General features: G+C 41.6%; 1 protein-coding gene across 1 annotated transcript in view; it reads right to left on the bottom strand.

Annotated features, from left to right (window-relative positions):
* The window catches only part of CRACD (capping protein inhibiting regulator of actin dynamics), a 278,521-nt gene that overhangs the window by 122,402 nt on the left and 133,675 nt on the right, over positions 1 to 22,444 (bottom strand). The window contains exon 2 of the mRNA XM_055434331.2: positions 10,474 to 10,621. The gene's annotated coding sequence lies outside the window, so the exon portion shown is untranslated. The remainder of the gene's footprint in view (positions 1 to 10,473; positions 10,622 to 22,444) is intronic.

Below are 22,444 nucleotides of genomic sequence, written 5' to 3'. Positions count from 1 at the left end.
AGAGAAGGAGAGAGACTGGAACATAAGACTGAAGGCAAGCAGAACATGCCACCCGAAAATATGCCATCTGGGCACACTGATCATTTTGAGTTAAAGTTACTTGGGAAAGAGCCAGTGCAAAAAGGGCACTTTGACCTTCGTGTGTTGCCCTTATAAATGGGGAATAAGTGTCCCATGTGAAAAGTATCCTCCCTGGGGGATAGAAGGCATCCTTCTCACCAGACATGGGGAATTCAGGACCAAGAAGGCTGTGCAAAGAAAACTTGTTATTTCTTCACTAATTTACTCCCCAAGCCCAAACCTCTTTGTTTTGTCAATGCTGCACAAATTTATTGTTCCTTTGTCTAAGAGGTATAAAAACTTCCTACTTTGGTGATTTCTTTGAGTTTCATATTTTTACGGGACCCCCATATATACAAAATTAAATTTGCTTTCTCCTGTTAATCTATCATAGCTTCCTAGGTGGTGCTCATGGTAAAGAACCCACCTGCCAATGGAGGAGACAGAAGAGACGCAGGTTCAATTCCTGGGTTGGGAAGATTCCCTGGAGAAGGAAATGGCAACCCACTCCAGTGTTCTTGCCTGAGAAATCCCATGGACAGAGGAGCTTGGTTGGGCTACAATTCATGGGGTCGTAAATAGTCGAACATGATTGAATGACTAAACAACAACAGTCTTTCATACGGCAATTTAATTATTAGATTAGCCAAAGAACCTAGAAGGGAAAAACAAAAAAATTTTCCATCCTTATACTACATTGCCAGCTTTGAAGATGGAAGAATGGTCCATGAGTCAAGGAAGGCAGATATCTCTAAAAGCTAGAAAAGGCAAGGAAAGGGATTTTCCCCTCAAGCTTACAGAAGGAACACAGCCTTACTGCCTCATTATAGACTCTGAAACTAAAACTCCTTCTCAATGCTTACAACGTGAGAAGTCCTACAATAAGAATCCTGTTTAAAACTTTGTTTAGAATTTCCCAAAAGTTTTTAACCATAGACATTTTAAGAATTCTTTTTTAAACATTCTTCAGAATAGTTGTTCATGAAACATACTTTGGGAAACACTGGTATAAGGATTAATGCTATGGATTACGGTATCTGGAAAGGATGTAGACATTCTTGAATACATTTATCGAGATGGAAATTTCATCCACTGACTCCATTTAGTGAATTATTACCAAGTATCTGTGATGGTTTTAAGTTGAGACAGCTATTGGGATGACAGAAGAGGGAATGATGAGGGAAGAGGAGATGAGATATATATAAAGACATAAAGAAAATATCACTGACTCCACGGGAAATATTATTTAGTAGGAGGTATGAGATATTTACCAAAATATTTTAAACCAGGTAGAAAATGCGAGGTTTTGAGTGTGTATGGGTGGATGAAGGGACCATAGTGCTGTGGATGTTTGGAGGAAGAAAAAAAAATCCACTTCTGGGAAGAGAGGGAGGTGTCAGAGAATGAATTATGAGACCTGGCATTTGGATTTGAAGTCCTTTAATCACAGCCAGGCTGATGACTGGAAAAGCAAGAGAGAAGAGGGAAGTTTGGGTGAGCAACCTTACCTATAACAAGTGCTGCCCAACTCAAGAAACGCATAAGGGACTTTCTTGGTGGTCCAGTGGTAAAGAATCTGCCTTCCAATGCAGGGAACACAGGTTCAGTCCAGGAAGACTCCACATGCCGCAGGACAACTAAGCCGAGCCCTTGCTCTAGAGTCTGTGCTCGGCAACACTTGAGATGCCACCGCAGTGAACTCACACAGCGACTAGAGAAAGCGCACGCTCAGCAACAAAGACCCAATGCAACCAAAGATAAATATTTTTAAAGAGGAACTACGTGGGGAAGGCAAGACGAGCTTTGCTAAGTGACACCCTCATCTGTGTAATCACCAGAAGTATAAATTGGGGTTCCAGTCCTAGGAAAATTCTTAAGTTCCACAAAACACTGAAATTTATCATAGATAAATGAAAATGATAGAGGCTCTTAAAATACATGAATATATATAACCAAATAATAAATGCTCCTTTTGGGTAAATGCTCCTTTTGGGGGTATATTTCTGTGTGGAAAGGACTTTCCAAGGTTTCTTAAAATATATGCCAATCAAGTTTAGACTAAAGATACTCTTCTGGTAAATCTTCTGGTGGTGAGTACGGCTCTCTTCACTGTTCCCTTGAGACTTCTAAATTTCAGTTCAGGGATGTCCCTGGTAGTCCAGTGTATAAGACTGCCCTCTCATTGTCAAGGGCCCGGGTTCGATCCCTGGTCAGGGAAATAAGATCCCACAAGCCACGTGGTGTAGCAAAAAAATAAATTGATTTAAAAAACTTCAGGATTAGAGTCAGCTATGTCAAAAAGTGTCGATGTCAACTCTGTGTGCAAGGAAGACTCTGCTTTAATAGTAAAGGGCAGAAGAGGAGCACTTCTGTGCTGATGTTCGCTTCCTGTTTGGTGTGGATTCTGGTCTTCCCTCGTGGCTCAGACAGTGAAGAATCCCCCTGGGAGACCTGGGTTCGATCCCTAGGTTGGGAAGATCCCCTGGAGGAGGGCACGGCAACCCACTTTAGTATTCTTGCTTGGAGAATCCCATGGACAGAGAAGCCCGGTGGGCTACAGTCCATGGGGTTGCAAAGAGCTGGACACAACTGAGTGACTAAGTACAGCACAGTATTAGGCTCTTTAGGAGCAGAAAGTTCTCCCTGTTGGGTCTCTGTAAGTCTCCACTCCAGAGCAGTGCAGGCGTTCTCTGGGTGTGTTTGCTGCGATGGTGAAAGGATCATTGGAGTGAAATCTTGGCTCAAACTCAAACTCGTTTGCTGCTGCTGCTGCTGCTGCTAAGTCGCTTCAGTCGTGTCCAACTCTGTGCGACCCCATAGACGGCAGCCCACCAGGCTCCCCCGTCCCTGGGATTCTCCAGGCAAGAACACTGGAGTAGGTTGCCATTTCCTTCTCCAATGCATGAAAGTGAACAGTGAAAGTGAAGTCACTCAGTCATGTCCGACTCCTAGCGACCCCGTGGACTGCAGCTTACTAGGCTCCTCCGACCATTGGATTTTCCAGGCAAGAGTACTGGAGTGGCGTGCCATTGCCTTCTCCACCTCAAAGTCGTTTAGGAAACGAAAGTTTGAATATTTAATATTTCAATAAGGAAAAGGAAGATGAAAGCAGGTCACATTTTAGGGGTGAGGAAGTCAACAGACTGTCTTTTTTTTGGTGGGAGAGGGGCTTTAGGCACTAGAAGAAACCAGCTTCGTCACTTTCTGGAAAGGCACCTGTACTATTCCAGTTGTTTAGTCACTCAGCCGCCTCTGAAGCTTTGTGACCTCATGGACTATAGCCTGAGAGGCTCTTCTATCCATTGAATTCTCCAGACAAGAATATTGCCATTTCCTTCTCCAGGGGATCTTCCCAACCTAGGGACTGAACTCGTGTCTCTTGGCAGGTGGATTCTTTACCACTGAGACACCAGGGAAGCCCATACTTAATCCCGGGACTTGATCCAGAGCTACTGGCAAATCAAGCAGAATCACTTAGTTCATTTGAAATTTCATTAAAGAAAGAAAAGGGCAAGCTTAGAGGATCACCTCCCAAGAAACATTCATGCAGGTGTGACCTCAGGAGACTGGGCACTCCCCTTGTTTGTCTGGCAAACACCTTCTCATCTTTCAAGGCAGCTCCAGTGACACCTCCAGGAGGCCCGCTGGCTGCCTTTGGCAGTTGTTGACTCTGCCCTATGTGCTTCCAGGCACTCTGTGCAAAATTCGCTCAAATATCACTAACTGTATTTTATCCAGTTATCTGTTTACATATCTGAATTCAATTCAATAAATTTCTGCTAGGGCAATGCTATAAATAGATCCAAAGGCTTAAAGGCAGGAAGGACTCTGGCCTTTCGAAGCTACTTCCTACTATGAGAGATGGACAAATACACAGCTGCTTACAGTTCTCTGTAACAGTAGAAGAACAGGAAGCAAAAGAAGGAAAACAAGAAGGGAGTGACTAGGAACTCCTGGGTGGCAGGGACTCATTTCACATCCTTAGCCCTTGGCCCTTAAAATATGCTTGCTCCTTGGAAGAAAGCTATGACAAACCTAGACAGCATATTAGAAAGCAGAGACATCACTTAGTCAACAAAGGTTCGTATAGTCAAAGCTATGGCTTTTCCTGGAGTCATGTACAGATATGAGAGTTGGACTATAAAGAAGGCACAGCACCAAAGAATTGATGCTTTCAAATTGTGGTGCTGGAAAAGATTCTTGGGAGTCCCCTGGACAGCAAGGAGATCAAACCAGTCAATCCAAAAGGAAATCAACCCTGAATATTCATTCGAAGGACAGATGCTGAAGCTGAAGCTCCAAAACTTTGGCCACCTGATGCGAAGAGCCCACTCACTGGAAAAGACCCTGGTGCTGGGAAAGACTGAGGGCGGGAGAAGAGGGCGACAGAGGATGAGATGGTTGGATGGGGGTGAAGAACAGGGAAGCCTGGCATGCTGCAGTCCATAGGGTCAGGAAGAGTTGGACTGAAGAACAACAAAAGCCCTTAGCACAAGGTCTGGTGCATAACAAGTTCCTTACAGGTTAATGAAGGGAGGGAGATGGAGACAGAGGAGAGGAGGAGGGAGGGAGGGAGGGAGAGAAGGGAGCGGGAATCAACAAAAATGCTCCACCCCGCCCCTGTCATTGCTGGACCCTATCAAATCCGTCAACTACTCTAAAGTGGAATTTTCAGGCTCCCGGAAGAGATATTTCAGAGCAGGCAGTCAACAACTCAATCTCACCTAGCACATAAAACAGTAAATGATAATCACCTCTTGGTGCAGAGGAGTCATCATTTGTCCCGTATTTAACTGTCATCCCACAGAACACATTAGTAACACCCCCAGGGGGTCTACAGAAAAGAAACTTTCATTCACTAAAGCACTAGCACTACATCAATTTCTTTCTTGGATTCCGCATTATTAGAACAGCAGGCTCTTCTGCTCCCACAAAAGGATTTAGCTAGGATTTTCGTCCCCTTAGAACCTTGTCTGCCATCCGGTTCCCCATTTCTCTGCCAGCTTCATCTGTGCAGCTCATCTTGGATTACGTCCGGCAGATGGAGAGGCATCTTATTTCAAGCCTCTGCTGTCTGCATCCCAAAGCCCTCTTGGGCAGCCTCTATTTCATCAGGGAGGGAAGGGAGGAGGGAGGATGAGCAACCTCCCTAAGAGAGGAGAGTGTAAAGTATTTCTCAAATTTTCGTCTTCAACAGCTAGTATCATTTTACTCCCTGTAGGGAGACTATGCTTTGTTGTTCAGGCCAGCAATATAATCTCTAGTATCCTGATGCCAAAATATCAATTACAGGTTCATTTGGATAATGGGATAAATTGGTGTCCAGACCGCTACACAAGACATAAACTGGAGATGCTGCTGGAAGGGACTGAGCCTCAAGATAGATGTGAATAAGGTAAAGTCCAATTCTTCATACCCTTGCAAAGTCAGTAACTTCATTCTCAACTGTTACTTGTCTCATAAGCTCACCAGCAACCAAGGTGAAGTAGATATTCCTGAAGAGGTCATCTTAGGTCCTAATTAGAGATTTTAATTTTCCCAGAGCATTTCAGCTATCCAAGGGCAATGCTAGGAACAGACTGAAAGAAATAAATGACCCGTAACAGAAAACAGATGTTTCACCAAACACAGAAAGAATACTGCATGACTCCCTTGATATGAGACAGCTCGAACAGGTAAACCCCTAGAGCCTGGTGGCTCAGATGATAAAGAATCTGCCTACAATGCAGGAGACCTGGGTTCAATCCCTGCATCGGGAAGCTCCCCTAGAGAAGGGAATAGTTACCAACTCCAGTATTCTTGCCTGGAGAATCCTGTGGACAGAGGAGCCTGGTAGTCTACAGTCCAGGGGGTTGCAAAGAGTCATTTCTAGTGTTTGTCACCCTTTAGTCTTTCTTATAGAAACTCCAGTGTTTTGCCATAATGTCTGTTTCAGGGAAGTAATTTTAATCACTGACCCCTGATTTGCTTGGTCCTTCATCATCATCACCATCAGCAGCAGCAGCAGCAGCAATTGCAGCAACTGTTAACCTGCAGTTACCTGTGTGGCTGGAGAATCACAAGTGGACCGGGTGCTCCTGTGTTCATGAGTCCCTCTGCCCCCTGCCAGAACTGTGTGACCAAGCTGTGCTCTGGGGAGTAGACTTCTGTGGTGGTGACATCAAAGACCACTGCCAGAACTGTGTGACCAAGCTGTGCTCTGGGGAGTAGACTTCTGTGGTGGTGACATCAAAGACCAGGGGTCATTTTCATTTAGTATTAAAATATGAAGACACTGCTCTTTCCACACACTTTCAGGATCACAGATAATCAATTTTAACAAAGAGCAGAAGCATCTTTGGAAGAAAGGCAGTTTTTCCCCACTTCTTTTTGATACTAAGAAGAACATATGCTTCCACACACAGATCCAAAGCAGTCAGCTGTTAAGTGGAAAGAAAAGTCCCAGAATGTAGGGGGAATAAAAATACTGAGTTGAGGTAAAAAGAAGGGAATTTGAAGAGAAACTTGTAGACTATGTAACAACAACAAAACAGCTAATGATCATATTTGGGAAAAGCAGGTTTGGGACTGCCCAGTCTTACCCAACACCTTCCTTCTTGGGGCCCCACCCCGTGCAGTTAGGGCCATAGAATATCAGGCCTCCAAACGCTCACCCAATCAATTTTCTAAACCACTCAGCTGGTCTCCCACTAGATTTGTTTATATAGCTCTGATTTTTCCACTTTTGACCTTATGACTTCTTTTTTTCAACCACGGCTTGGTCTCATCTCCTAGACTTACTGCTTAGCCTTGAACATGATTTCCTAGACCACGGTTTAGACATTCCTCTGGGACCCCTGCCTCTGAGGACTTCATGTATTCAGCCTGGCCAGGGGATGTTGAAACCAAGTCCCCTCGAAACTGAGTTTCTCTGCTGAGTTTATGATTAACCCCTTTATCCAAAACTTTGCTTCCTCTCTTTTCCTGAACCTGTTCCCCTCAAGATTGAGGAGTATCAAAGAAAAGGGGAAACTCTAAAAAAGTCCCTGTGTACCTATTCTTTGAAGTAAAAGGCTTTTGCTTTAGTCTCCCAGGCCTCCCTTGAGTCTCTAAAGGCTGACTCAAGAGTTAATGATACGGAAATGTGAAGACATAGAAACAAAGAAGAGCTGTTGGGCCAGAAAATTGCTAATAATTTAGAATATAAATCTGACACATTGCAGACTCATCAAACTGAAGATTCCCTGAAAGATACAGATAAAGGCCTGATACACGTTCCTAGGTTGTTTTTACAGGAAGCTCCAGATGAAAACTGACCGCAAGAACACAGACCCCAGACCGGTTGAAACCAAAAGGCTAATGAAGCTTGATGCCAAATGAAATTCCACCTTGATGCCAACCAATCCAAGAATTGTGTGCTGATCACATACCCTGGGGTCCCTTCCTTCACGCTGCTTTTAAAATCCCTTCTGAAAAGCTGCCAGGGAGTTCGGGTCTTTCGACCATGAGCTGCCTGTTCTACTTGCTTGGTGCCCTCCAATAAATGCTGCATTTCCCTTCATAGGAACCTGGTGTGAGGAGATTTGCTCTACTGCACAAGGGTGAGTGGACTAAGTTTGGTTCCATAACAATGTCGCTGCTCACTATGACTCATGGAAAAGTGTTCAGGTCAGTTTTGCTGTCTCCTTTTTCTTGCTGTTTCCCTCAGTCTTAAGACTGAGCATAAACAAGGTTCTAGAGTTGATTTCAGGCTTTCCAATGGCTCGATAAGCTTTATGTCAAGAAGAAATGCGTAACTATAATGCGAAAGCAAAATATATTAAATGCTTTTAAAATCCTCTTATTTTATTGCAATATGCCAACTGACTCAGAGAGTCGTATTTTTTTTTTTTCCTATGTTGTGTGAGAAAAAAAACATGTGGTCCTGACACAAAATGTTCTACATGCCACAGAAATTGTAGCAATATTTTCCTGGAAAAAAATCCTGAAGGAGGGAAAAAGCATCTGTTTCCTATGTTTATCACGCTACGGAATGAAATGTAAAATGGGAGTGGTCTATGGAGGGGCACCTATTTTCCCTTTGACAGGAAAGCTGAGGTAGAGTGTTAATTGTGAGCTATCTTAGGGTTAAGCAGTGTGGACGAGGACTACAATGTTGTGTGTATGTGTGTAATTCCTGCCCTCGACCTGGGCAGTGCTCCGTCACCTCCATCCTTACGTCACTGTCACAGCATGATAAAATTGCACTGATAAAAGCACTGATCTGTCCATGATAAAAATAACACTGACTTCTGTTTATTGACTCTGACCTTAGCCAAGTCATTGAAGCTTGCTGAGCCTGTTTCTCTACTTGCAAGATGGGAATAATAATGACTATTACATATTATTTAAGGTGCTATTATGGTTGAATGTGTCCCTCCAAAGGATGTATTGAATTCCTAACCCCCAGTATCTCAGAATGTGAACTTATTTGTAAATAGGGTGATTGTTGATGTCATAGTTAAGATGGCGTCATACTAGAGCAGTACCCAGTCTTTTTGGCACCAGGGACTGGTTTCATAGACGACAATTTTTCCATGAACCATGGTGGGTGGGGAGGATGGTTTCAGGATTGATTCAAGCACATTACATTTATTATGTACTTTATTTCTAGTATTAGTATTATTATGTCAGCTCTACTTCAGATCATCAGGCATTGGATCCCAGAGGTTGTGGACTCCTGGGTTAGACTCTTAATGTAATATGTCTGGATTCCTTAAAAAGAAAGGACCACCAAAGGAAGATCCAAACATTTAGGGAGTATGTCACATGACTAGAGAGGCAGAGACTGGAGTGATGCAGTTCAGGCCAAGGAACGCCAGCCAATGACTGCCACCACCATGACATCCTCCCATCCCATGGGAGAGAGCATGACCCTACCTTAACGTGGGACTTTCGCAGAACTGCAAGACAATAAATTTCCATTGTTTTAAGCCACCCAGTGTGTGGTCTTTTGTTATAGCAACACTCGGAAACTGATACCGTGGTGGAGGTACAGTTTACTTATTGTGCACGTGTGTATTTTAATTGCAGAGGAAAGACACTTAGAAAAAACCAGAGAGACAAGAAGAAGACAAGGTAACTTTTCTTATGTATCTAAACCAAGGAAATAACATTATTTCCTCTAGAGTTGACATTGCGACTCTCTCTCCCACCCACTCTAGCTCACAGGCCTCCTGGCTATGTCTGGGACATCAGCATGGTCCCTTGTTACGAGCTCTGTATTAGTTCCTTCTCCATTTGGAACACACCAGGGCTAACCCTGGAATTCCTGTCTTTCCTCAATAAGGCAGACCCTGCCACCTCACTAAACCCTGAAATCTATCTTCCCACCCGCCCAGTATATTTCCACTTCCCCTTACCTGGCTCTGCTTTTTCTTTTTTCCATATTCGTATTGGCTTCTAATATCCTGATTACTCTTAATTTATTTCTCTATTGTGTACATCATTTATTATTTGTTTCTCTCCATGCTAGAATAGGGTCCATGAGGGCAGGGATCCTCACCTGTTTCATTCATGATGGGAATTAGCATCTAGAATAGTACCTAATTCATAAGAGGTGCTCAACAAAGATTTTGTTAATCCAGTATTTATTTTTAATTAGCTACTTTATCATTAAAGACACTGTCCATGTCATCAAAAACATTAGAAAAAATTATGAACTTCGAGTTCCTTTCATCCAGTAATATCTCCCCAATCATGATAAAACAAAAGGGTTTTATATGCTTTTAAGCAATTCCCTAAGGAATCCTGTCTCTTGAGAAAAAATGTCATGGTAGGAATAACACTCACTTTCCAAGGTTTGGTTGTGTGCATTAAACAACACTGAATATAATGCTTGTTGTAACAAATAATACAGGTAGTTGTTATTTTATCATCATTGATCTTGTCTTTAATTTCCACACTTTCCTCCTAGTTTCAAAAAGTAGGTGACAGATACCTGCAGTTGAAAGAACAGTATGATTCTGTTTTTACTGGGAGACATGTGTGAAATGCCTTCCACTCCAGGCACTCAAGACAAAGCCCTCAATTTACAGTACCAAGCTCAACAGACCAATTGCACCATGAGATACAAGGCTGCTAACTTATTCCATAGAATTTTATAACAGCAGCAAATAATAGTAATTAACAATAAGCAGTAACAGTTATATTTTTATATTATACTCTCCCATTGCAAAGCATTTTCCTATGAAATTTTCTCTTACAGATAAAAGAACTGGAGCTCTGAGAATTTAAATGACTTGTTCAAATTTACGCAGATGGCGAGTAAAGAAATCTAGAATTTTAGTGAAATGAATACCATCCATGTCAAGTCTCACTCACAATAAATGAAATACTCTTTAGTATTTTCTTTGTGAGCTACTTCTTTCCCCATCCTCTAAACAAATGACTTACCTCTCTGAATAGCTATACGTCCTTTCCTTGTAGATAGCTCTCCTCCAAAATTTTCTTCTTGTAAAACGAAGAATTTATCCTCAGTGCTAAGTGTGCCCAGAAATAGGGTACATAGTTGAGAAAGCCTGGGAATCACTGCTCTTGTGAACTGTTGGGAAAAAAAAAATCATGAGCTTTATAGCTTCATTTCTCTCCGAAGACATCTTTAAAATGAATCTCTTTTCCATTCCCCGGCAGCAGTCATTACAAAAGAGGTTTTTATTGTTTGTTGTTTTTTTTTCTTGAGGTTTCCAATTAGGTTTAGTGATATTAAATTTTCATTCTTTAGCCTAAATTTTTCTAGGACCTTGAAAGCACTTATTATAAACTGTTTCCCCTTCTGAAGAGGCTGAAAGGATCATGTTCATGAATATTGAGGCTCCCATCCTTCTTATACACAGAATTCTCATGCTTATTTTTCATGGTAATTCAGCTAAAATTCAAGAAGCAAGAAGACACAAATTCAGTCTAGTGAAGGCAGTAATCATTAGACTATTTTCTTCCCTAGAAATAATGAGTCCATTCTAAAGGAGATCAATCCTGGGTGTTCACTGGAAGGACTGATGCTGAAGCTGAAACTCCAATACTTTGGCCACTTCATGAGACGAGCTGACTCACTGGAAAAGAGTCTGATGCTGGGAGGGACTGGGGATGGGAGGAGACGGGGACGACAGAGAATGAGATGGCCGGATGGCATCACCGACTCGATGGACATGAGTTTGAGTGAACTCCAGGAGTTGGTGATGGACAGGGAGGCCTGGCGTGCTGTGATTCATGGGGTCGCAAAGAGTCGGACACGACTGAGCAACTGAACTGAACTGAACTGAGAAATAATGAGGGCAACTTTTTATGCAAATACCAACCACAGTGCTAATTAGGTTAATGGGCTCCCTATGGGTAGGGCACACACAATCCCTTTAAATACACTTGAAGAGAAATGACTTAATGACTGCAGATGTTAACTGGAAAGGAGGTGGGAACTGTCCAGGAACAACTCCAGATTCATATATGCCCTTCACAAACCCCAGGAAAAGAAGACAACACTCTGGGGCAATGACACAGAAAGAAATCACTTCAATTCTTAGGATGACAATGGTCATTGGGAGGAGTTACTTGAGAAGGATTCCCAGTTATGGCTAAGAGGGAAAGCTTCTATCAGATCAACTTTCATTGAAACAGCTAGAAAAGCTAGACAGAATTATTGTTAAAGGCTACTGGAAGGTACTGGAGTACTACCAAGACAGACAGGACATGAGAGGCCAAGAACTTAGGGAGAGGGGAAATAAAAATGAGGGGAGTCCTGGTACTACTTTTCCTCTCAAGAAATCCAATTTTTTTTTACTTATTTATTTTACTTATTTTGTGCTGGGTCTTCGTTGCTGGCTGTTTCTCTAGTTGCAGTGAGCAGGGGCTACTCTTGCTGCAGAGCACAGGCTCTAGACAGTGTGGGCTTCAGTAGTTGCAGCACTTGGGCTCAACAGGTGAGGCTCCTGGGCTCTAGAGCACAGGCTCAATAGTTGAGGCACATGAGCTTAGTTGCCCTGGAGCATGTGGGATATTCCGGGATCAGGGAGCAAACCCATGTCTTCTGCACTGGCTGGAGGATTCTTTACCACTGAGCCACCAGGGAAGCCCCTGAAATCTACGGATCTTTAAGAGGCGTAGGACAAAACTGCTGCGAAGCCAAGCAGAAAGCAGTTGCTTATAGACAACATGAAGTGAGGAGACCTTCTAATAGGCTCACAAGGTTGAGGAGACCCCAAAATAAAGGGAAGTCCAGAGAAGCAAACTCCACATTCTGTCTCTCTAAGCATTTGCTCACTAATAGACAAAGTAAACCAAGCAGAAAACAGCAGCTAAGAGGCTGGGGAGTTAAACAGCACATTTGATAGTTCGATGATGCTGGAGGAATGAAAAGTAGAGTTCAGCGACCACTGACAAAGGAAAAGCCCAGGTAAATTTCCCATGCTTTCAGTTAGGATGCCTTAAAGGGCTACATCCTAGAATGAAGGCCTTAAAAATACAACTGAAGCCTTCAACCAGTTCAGTCCCTTATTAGATTGGAGAGGTCTGCGTCACTCCAACTGCCCATCAGAAGCAAATGTGAGCCTCTGGAGAAAGATACCATCATCCATATTATCTATGACTTTTTATGCATGTGTGTACTTAGTCACTCAGTCATGTCTGACTCTTTATGACCCTATGGACTGCAGCCTGCCAGGTTTCTCTGTCCATGGAATTCTCCAAGCAAGAATACTGGAGTGGATTGCCATTTCCTCCTCGAGGAGATATTCCCCACCCAGGGATCGAACCAGAGTCTCCTGAGTCTTCTGCATTGCAGGTGGATTCTTTACCTGCTGAGCCATTATATATCAGGGAAGCTTATACATAATGTCCTACATTCCTTCAACAATTACTAGGCAACAATTTCTCTTTCAAGAAAAAAAGCGACAGTGAAAACTGCACTCAACAACTGTGATTACATAGTGCTTAAAGAACACACATTAACGTTTATGGAAATTAACCACATGTGGATCACAAAAGTTTCAAGAAATTTCAACAAATGGAAAAAACAGAGTACTTTTCTGAACCTATTATTTGAAGTAATATAGATTAACAGGAAATTACAAAAATAATATCATTTTTTAAATTAAAGTAAAATTTACATTCAGTAAAACACTGGTTTTAAGTGTATAGTTTGATACATTTTGATAAAGATATCCAATTGTGCAATAACCAACAAAATAAAAATACAGAAGCTTTCCATCATTCCAGAAAGTTCCCTAAGGTGCCTTTTAATCAATCTCCACATCCCCAAAGGCAAGCACTGTTCTCATTGCTATTACCATAGATTAGTTTTGCCTGTTTTAGAGCTTTAAAAATAAAAATGGGCTCATATAGTATGTCAGTCAGTCAGTTCAGTCACTCAGTTGTGTCCAACTCTTTGAGACCCCATGAACCAGAGAACACCAGGCCTCCTTGTCCATTACCAGCTCCCAGAGTTCTCCCAAACCCATGTCCATCGAGTCGGTGATGCCATCCAACCATCTCACCCTCTGTTCTCCCCTTCTTCTCCTGCCCTCAATCTTTCCCAGCATCAGGGTCTTTTCAAATGAGTCAGCTCTTCACAACAGGTGGCCAAAGTACTGGAGTTTCAGCTTCAACATCAGTCCTTCCAATGAACACCAAGGGCTGATCTCCTTCAGGATGGACTGGTTGGATCTCCTTGCAGTCCAAGGGACTCTCAAGAGTCTTCTCCAACACCACAGTTCAAAAGCACCAATTCTTCAGCAATCAGCTTTCTTCACAGTCCAACTCTCACAACCATACATGACCACTGGAAAAACCATAGCTTTGACGAGACAAACCTTTGTTGACAACGTAATGTTTCTGCTTTTTAATATGCTGTCTAGGTTGGTCATAACTTTCCTTTCAAGGAGTAAGCGTCTTTTAATTTCATGGCTGCAATCACCATCTTCAGTGATTTTGGAGCCCAAAAAATAAAGTCTGCCACTGTTTCCACTGTTTCCCCATCTATTTGCCATGAAGTGATGGGACTGGATGCCATGATCTTAATTTTCTGAATGTTGAGCTTTAAGCCAACTTTTTCACTCTCCTCTTTCACTTTCATTGAGGCTCTTTAGTTCTTCTTCAATTTCTGCCATAAGGGTGGTGTCATCTGCATATCTGAGGTTATTGATATTATTCCTGGCAATCTTGACTCCAGCTTGTGCTTCCTCCAGCCCAGCATTTCTCATGATGTACTCTGCATATACGTTAAATAAGTAGGGTGACAATATACAGCCTTGATGTACTCCTTTTCCTTTTTGGAACCAGTCTGTTGTTCCATGTACAGTTCTGACTGTCGGTTCCTGACCTGCATACAGGTTTCTCAAGAGGCAGGTCAGGTGATCTGGTATCCCCATCTCTTTCAGAATTTTCTACAGTTTATTGTGATATACACAGTCAAAGGTTTTGGCATAGTCAATAAAGCAAAAAAGATGTCCTTTTCATTATAGGGGACTGGAATGCAAAAGTAGGAAGTCAAGAAACACCTGGAGTAACAGGCACATTTGGCCTTGGAGTATGGAATGACGCAGGGCAAAAGCTAATACAGTTTTGCCAAGAGAGCACACTGGTCATAGCAAACACCCTCTTCCAAGAGCACAAGAGAAGACTCTACACATGGACATCACAAGATGGCCAACACCGAAATCAGATTGATTAAATTCCCTGCAGCCAAAAATGGAGAAGCTCTCTACAGTCAGCAAAAACAAGACCGGGAGCTGACTGTGGCTCAGATCATGAACTCCTTATTGCCAATCTCAGACTTAAACTGAAGAAAGTGGGGAAAACCACTAGACCATTCAGATATGACCTAAATCAAATCACTTATGACTATACAGTGGAAGTGAGAAATAGATTTAAGGGACTAGATCTGATAGACAGAGTGCCTGATGAACTATGAACGGAGGTTCATGACATTGTACAGGAGACAGGGATCAAGATGATTCCCAAGAAAAAGAAATGCAAAAGGCAAAATGGCTATCTGAGCAGGCCTTACAAATAGCTGTGAAAAGAAGAGAAGCGAAAAGCAAAGGAGAAAAGGAAAGATATTCCCATTTGAATGCAGAGTTCCAAAGAATAGCAAGGAGAGATAAGAAAGCATTCTTCAGCGATCAGTGCAAAGAAATAGAGGAAAACAATAGAATGGGAAAGACTAGAGATCTCTTCAAGAAAATGAGAGATACCAAGGGAACATTTCATGCAAAGATGGGCTCAATAAAGGACAGAAATGGTATGGACCTAACAGAAGCAGAAGATACTAAGAAGAGGTGGCAAGAATACACAGAAGAACTATATAGAAAAGATCTTCACGACCCAGAAAATCATGATGGTGTGATCACTCACACTTACCTAGAGCCAGACATCCTGGATTGTGAAGTCAAATGGGCCTTAGGAAGCATCACTATGAACAAAGCTAGTGGAGGTGATGGAATTCCAGTTGAGCTATTTCAAATTCTAAAAGATGATGCTGTGAAAGTGCTGCACTCAGTATGTCAGCAAATTTGGAAAACTCAGGACTGGAAAAGGTCAGTTTTCATTTCAATCCCAAAGAAAGGCAATGCCAAACAATGCTCAAACTACCGCACAATTGCACTCATCTCACACGCTAGTAAAATAATGCTTAAAATTCTCCAAGCCAGGCTTCAGCAATATGTGAACCGTGAACTTCCAGATGTTCAAGCTGGTTTTAGAAAAGGCAGAAGAACAAGAGATCAAATTGCCAACATCTGCTGGATCATTGAAAAAGCAAGAGAGTTCCAGAAAAACATATAGTATGTACTGGCTTTATTTACTTAGCATAATGTCTTGAGATTCATCTACATTGTTGAGTATATCAATAGTTCACCCTTCTTTTTTGCTAAGCAATAAGTCCATTGTAAAATATCATAACTTTTTAATATATTCCCTCATAAATGGGTATTTGGCTGTTTCCGTTTTGGGGCTACTATGAATAAAGCTATTATATTCTTACATGTCTCTTTATGAATAAATATTTTCATTCTTGTTGGGTAAATAACACGGAGAAGGCAAAGGCAAGCCACTCCAGTACTCTTGCCTAGAAAATCCCATGGACGGAGGAGCCTGGTAGGCTGCAGTCCATGGGGTCGCTACGAGTCAGACATGACTGAGCGACTTCACTTTCACTTTTCACTTTCACACATTGGAGAAGGAAATGGCAACCTTCTCCAGTGTTCTTGCCTGGAGAATCCCTGGGACGGGGGAGCCTGGTGGGCTTCCGTCTATGGGGTCACACAGAGTCGGACACGACTGAAGTGACTTAGCAGCAGCAGCAGCAGCAGAGTTGGTGAATGTAACCTTGTAAGAAAATGCCAAACATTTTCCCTGAATAGCTGTATCATTTTATACTCCCATCAGTAACACATGAGAGTTCCAGTTTACACAGAATCATCAACATTTGGTGTTGGCAGACTTTTAGTTTGTGCCATTCCAGTGTGAGGTTGTGAAATGCATTTCTTTGGTGGCTAATCATAGCTTTTTTCATATCTTTCTACACAGTGTCTGTTCAAGTCTTTAGTCCATTATTTTCAAATTGTGATTTTTTAAAATTACTTATCAGTTCAGTTCAGTCAAGCAGTCATGTCCGACTCTCCGCGACCCCATGAATCACAGCACGCCAGGCCTCCCTGTCCATCACCAACTCCCGGAGTTCACTCAAACTCATATCCACAGAGTCGGTGATGCCATCCAGCTATCTCATTCTCTGTCGTCCCCTTCTCCTCCCGCCCCCAACCTTTCCTAGCATCAGAGTCTTTTCCAGTGAGTCAACTCGTCGCATGAGGTGGTCAAAGTATTGCAGTTTCAGCTTTAGCATCAGTCCTTCCAATGAACACCCAGGATTGATCTCCTTTAGAATGGACTGGTTGGATCTCCTTGCAGTCCAAGGGACTCTCAAGAGTCTTCTCCAACACCACAGTTCAAAAGCATCAATTCTTCGGCCATCAGCTTTTTTCACAGTTCAACTCTCACATCCATACATGACCACGGGAAAAACCATAGCCTTGACTAGACGGACCTTAGTTGGCAAAGTGATGTCTCTGCTTTTTAATATACTATCAAGGTTGGTCATAACTTTCCTTCCAAGGAGCAAGCGTCTTTTAATTTCATGGCTGCAATCAGCATCTGCAGTGATTTTGGAGCCCAAAAAAATAAAGTCTGACACTGTTTCCACTGTTTTCCATCTATGTCCCATGAAGTGATGGAACCAGATGCCATGATCTTTGTTTTCTGAATGTTGAGCTTCAAGCCAACCTTTTCACGCTCCTCTTTCACTTTCATCAAGAGGCTTTTGAGTTCCTCTTCACTTTCTGCCATAAGGGTAGTATCATCTGCATATCTGAGGTTATTGATATTTCTCCCAGCAATCTTGATTCCAGCTTGTGCTTCTTCCAGCCCAGCGTTCCTCATGATGTACTCTGCATATAAGTTAAATGAGCAAGGTGACCATATACAGCCTTGATGTACTCCTTTTCCTATTTGGAACCAGTCTGTTGTTCCATGTCCAGTTCTGACTGTTGCTTCCTGACCTGCATACAGGTTTCTCAAGAGGCAGGTCAGGTGGTCTGGTATTCCCATCTCTTTCAGAATTTTCCACGGTTTATTGTGATCCACACAGTCAAAGGCTTTAGCATAGTCAATGAAGCAGAAATAGATGTTTTTCTGGAACTCTCTTGCTTTCTCCATGATCCAGCGGATGTTGGCAATTTGATCTCTGGTGCCTCTGCCTTTTCTAAAACCTGCTTGAACATCTGGAAGTTCACGGTTCACATGTTGCTGAAGCCCGGCTTAGAGAATTGTGAGCATGACTTTACTAGCGTGTGAGATGAGTGCAATTGTGAGGTAGTTTGAGCATTCTTTGGCATTCCCTTTCTTTGGGACTGGGATGAAGACTGACCTTTTCCAATCCTGTGGCCACTGCTTATAGGAGTTCATTTTATATTGATGCCAGTCTTTTGTCAGATATACGTATTGTTTATATCTTCTCTGAGCCTGTGGTTTGCCTTTTCAATTTCTAACAGTCTTTTGATAAGCACAATTTTAATGCTGATAAATCCTAATTTATCATTTTTTTCTTTACATTAGTGCTTTTGGCATCCTTTAGGAAATCTTTCCATACTTCAAAGTCTAGAAGATATTCACCTACTTTTTTTATAAGAAGTTTTACAGTTTTAGCTTTATGTTTATGCCTATGATCTATCTCCAAATAATTTTTGTTTGTGGTTTAAGGAAGGAGTATGTAGTTCATTTTCCCCCAACTTATTCCCACAACATGTGTTGAAAAGACTTTCTTTTTCTCATTAAACTGTCATAACACATTCTTCGAAGATTAATTGACATATATTAAAATGAAAGTAGTAGTCACTCAGTCGTGTCCGACTCTTTATGACACCATGGAGTGGAGCCCACCAGGCTCCTTTATCCATGGAATTCTCCAGGCAAGAATACAGGCATGGTTTGCCATGCCCTTCTCCAGGGGATCGAACCCAGGTCTCCAGCATTGCAGGCAGATTCTTTACCACTTGAACTACCGGGGAAGCCTGACATATATTACAGCATGTTTCAATGTTTCATGTTTTCTTTAGTCAATCAGGTCAGGAAGCAACAGTTAGAACTGGACATGGAACAACAGACTGGTTCCAAATAGGAAAAGGAGTACGTCAAGGCTATATATTGTCACCCTGCTTATTTAACTGATATGCAGAGTACATCATGAAAAAACACTGGGCTGGAAGAAGCACAAGCTGGAATTAAGATTGCTGGGAGAAATATCAATAACCTCAGATATGCAGATGACACCACCCTTATGGCAGAAAGTGAAGAGGAACTGAAAAGCCTCTTGATGAAAGTGAAAGAGGAGAGTGAAAAGGTTGGCTTGAAGCTCAACATTCAGAAAACAAAGATCATGGCATCTGGTCCCATCACTTCATGGGAAATAGATGGGGAAACAGTGGAAACAGTGTCAGACTTTTTAGGGGGGGCTCCAAGATCACTGCAGATTGTGATTGCAACCACAAAATCAAAAGACGCTTACTCCTTGGAAGGAAAGTTATGACCAACCTAGATAGCATATTAAAAAGCAGAGACATTACTTTGCCAACAAAGGTCTGTCTAGTCAAGGCTATGGTTTTTCCAGTGGTCATGTATGGATGTGAGAGTTGGACTATGAAGAAAGCTGATGGCCGAAGAATGGATGCTTTTGAACTGTGGTGCTGGAGAAGACTCTTGAGAGTCCCTTGGACTGCAAGGAGATCCAACCAGTCCATTCTAAAGGAGATCAGTCCTGGGTGTTCACTGGAAGGACGGATGCTAAAGCTGAAACTCCAATATTTTGGCCACCTCATGCGAAGATTTAACTCATTGGAAAAGACTCTGATGCTGGGAGGAATTAGGGGCAGGAGGAGAAGGGGACGACAGGATGAGATGGCTAGATGGCATCACCGACTCGATGGACATGAGTTTGAGTGAACTCTGGGAGTTGGTGATGGACAGGGAGGCCTGGCATGCTGCGATTCATGGCGTTGCAAAGAGTTGGACACCACTGAGCGACTGAACTGAACTGAAAGGAAATAAATCCTGAATATTCATTGGAAGGACTGATGCTGAAGCTCCAATACTTTGGCCACCTGATGAAGAGCTGTCTCTTTAGAAAAGACCCTGATGCTGGGAAAGATTGAAGGCAGGAGGAGAAGGGGACAACAGAGGAAGAGATGGTTGGATGGCATCACCGACTCAATGGACATGAGTTTTAGCAAGCTCCATGAGATGGTGAAGGACAGGGAAGCGTGGCGTGCTGCAGTCCATGGGGTCGCAAAGAGTCGACGTGACTGAGTTACTGAACAACAACAGCATGTTTCCAATTAAGCTAGAAATCAACATAAAAATGTTAACCAGAGAATTCTCAAATATTTGAAAATAAAGCAATATATATCTAAATTGCACAGGTCAAAGAAGAAATTATGACTAATTAGAAAAAATTTAACTAAAGTAATAAAAAATGATGACAAATAAAAAGTAGTGAAGTAAAGCTAAGCTATATTTTAAAAGAAGTTCATTCTTAGAATGAAGTTCATTCTTAATGATCATTGATGATCAAGGAATGATCATTGCCTTTGTAAGGCAATGAACAATAATATAAAGCCATGGGAATCATTTATATATCCATATCAAAGAATTAGAAAAAGAACAAAGAAATAAATCCAAGGAAAGAAAGAGGAAATAAACAATAAGAAAACAAATTAATGAACTAGACAGAAAACAATTAAGAGTCGAGAAAAATCAACAAAGGCAAAAAAGTTGGTTCTTTGAAAAAGATTAGTAACACTAAAGCTTCAGCTGGTCCTCAAAAAGTAGAGTCAAAGCCTTTCACCCCAGCCCTATGACCTAAAAATCTTCTCCCTACCACACTGATTTCACATAGATTAAGTCTTATCTCCCTATTGTTGGTCCCAAAGATACAGGGTCTCTTTTGCCTGTAAGACTTTTGTGTTCATTCCTTCAGTTCAGTTCAGTCGCTCAGTCATGTCCAACTCTTTGTGACCCCATGAATCACAGCACGAAAGGCCTCCCTGTCCATAACCAGAGAAACAAATAGAGAAAAACAGAAATTAACACAAGGAGGTTCCAGAATTTCTAATATGAGCTCTCTGTTAGCAACTCTGTGAAGTTAAAACAACTGTGGCCTGATGAAACCTCAGCTTCCAAGATTGAAACCATAAATACGAGTATTTGAAACACTGCTTTACATCATGATCATTAAGAATGAACTTCATTCTAAGTAATTTAAAAAGGCAGTGAACAATAATATAAAGCCAGTGTGATTAGCAAGACATTTTACAATTAAGTCTACAAAATGTGAATACAAATCTGTTTTCCCCTGATACTAAGGCACTACGATACTCAATATAATACTAGTAATAATTATGTTCAAACAAACGATAAGTCACACATCTGTGAAATATTTTTTCTCCCTCCCTCTGTATAAAATGATTTTATAAATGATACACAATAATCAACCAACAGTATTAATAACTTTCTGATAAATTATGCACAGATGAAAAACTGGCAATAAATCAAATTCATTTCTTAGTCAATAGTTAAAATGTTGGTGAAGATTTGAGGAAATATTTAAAAATTACTTGAGATGCAAAATGGATCATACTATTGACGAAAATACAGAAAATACTGTCTCAATAATGAAATCTATAAAGAACTACTTTTTAGTGAGCCACTAAAGAAAGAAAGGCAGAAGAAATATACATTGTAATAATAAATGACTTCTTTAATAAAAAAAAACAATTGTTTTATGAAGAGCCTGTACAAATTGATGGAGTAAAGAAAGCAGTCCAGGAAAAGATAATACCAACTGTGAAAGGCATTCATTGCATCATTCAGAGGCAAGCTATTACAGAAAAGAAGTTGACTCCAGAAAAGCAGCAAGTGCTACAGAATGTCACTGGCATATTTAATTTAGTAGAATCATTGTGAAACCTTGTCATAACATGGAACTGAGCATGAAAATCTTTTATACTACACAGTGGTTCCTTGGTTATTTCACACCACCACACCAAGACTTGTCAAATATCAATTTGACTTACACTTGTTCTTTTACAAGTAGACATGTGATCTAAAATATCCTGACTGCTCCAGTGAAAGCAACTGTCAACTGTTTGCTTCAAAAGATATGTTTTTGGTGAAAAAACAAAAAGACAACATGTTTATTCTTTTTTTCCAAAAAGTTTTCCAAACAGTGATCCAGGTTATAAACTAGTTGCCATTTAATTTTCTGATACAGTTGAGGCTTTAATAATGAGTGGTAAATAATTACTTTTCAAGGAAACTGACTCTGAAAAGAATATTTTGAAAATGGGTGTTTGGAGAGTTTTCCATCAGGTGACTTTTGTTGTTGATGAAAATGACAGAAGTCATCACCTTTAGGAGTCATTCTTGAATCCTCTCTTTCTCACACTTCCCACAATTGTCCCAAACTTAATTTTTCTCTTCTGACAACTAACTGGTAACACTTTTAAAACACATCAAGACCACAACCACTTCTCATCAGCTTTGATGCTCCCAGGCTAGTCCTGACTACTATCATCTCACTCCTAGATTACAGCAGTGGCTTCCTGTTGACCTGCCTGTATGTACTTCCCCAATTCCTTCACTACACCACTGCCCCAGCAGCCAGAGTCACCCTCACTCTTCTGCTCAAAACCATCTGATGGTTTCTCACATGTCTCTGAGTAAAAGTCAAATTCCCTGCAATGGTCTACAAAGTCCCTACATGACTGGACCATTACACCCACCTCCAGCCTCGATGGACCCATGCCTCAAAGAGGCCAGGCACATG

The sequence above is a fragment of the Moschus berezovskii genome, chromosome 5 (genome assembly GCF_049115385.1).
Source record: "Moschus berezovskii isolate FMDL1 chromosome 5, NW_MosBer_1.0, whole genome shotgun sequence".
NCBI classification, from domain to species: domain Eukaryota; kingdom Metazoa; phylum Chordata; class Mammalia; order Artiodactyla; family Moschidae; genus Moschus; species Moschus berezovskii.
Note: the sequence above shows the minus strand (reverse complement) of the source record. Positions and strands in the feature narration are given on the sequence as shown.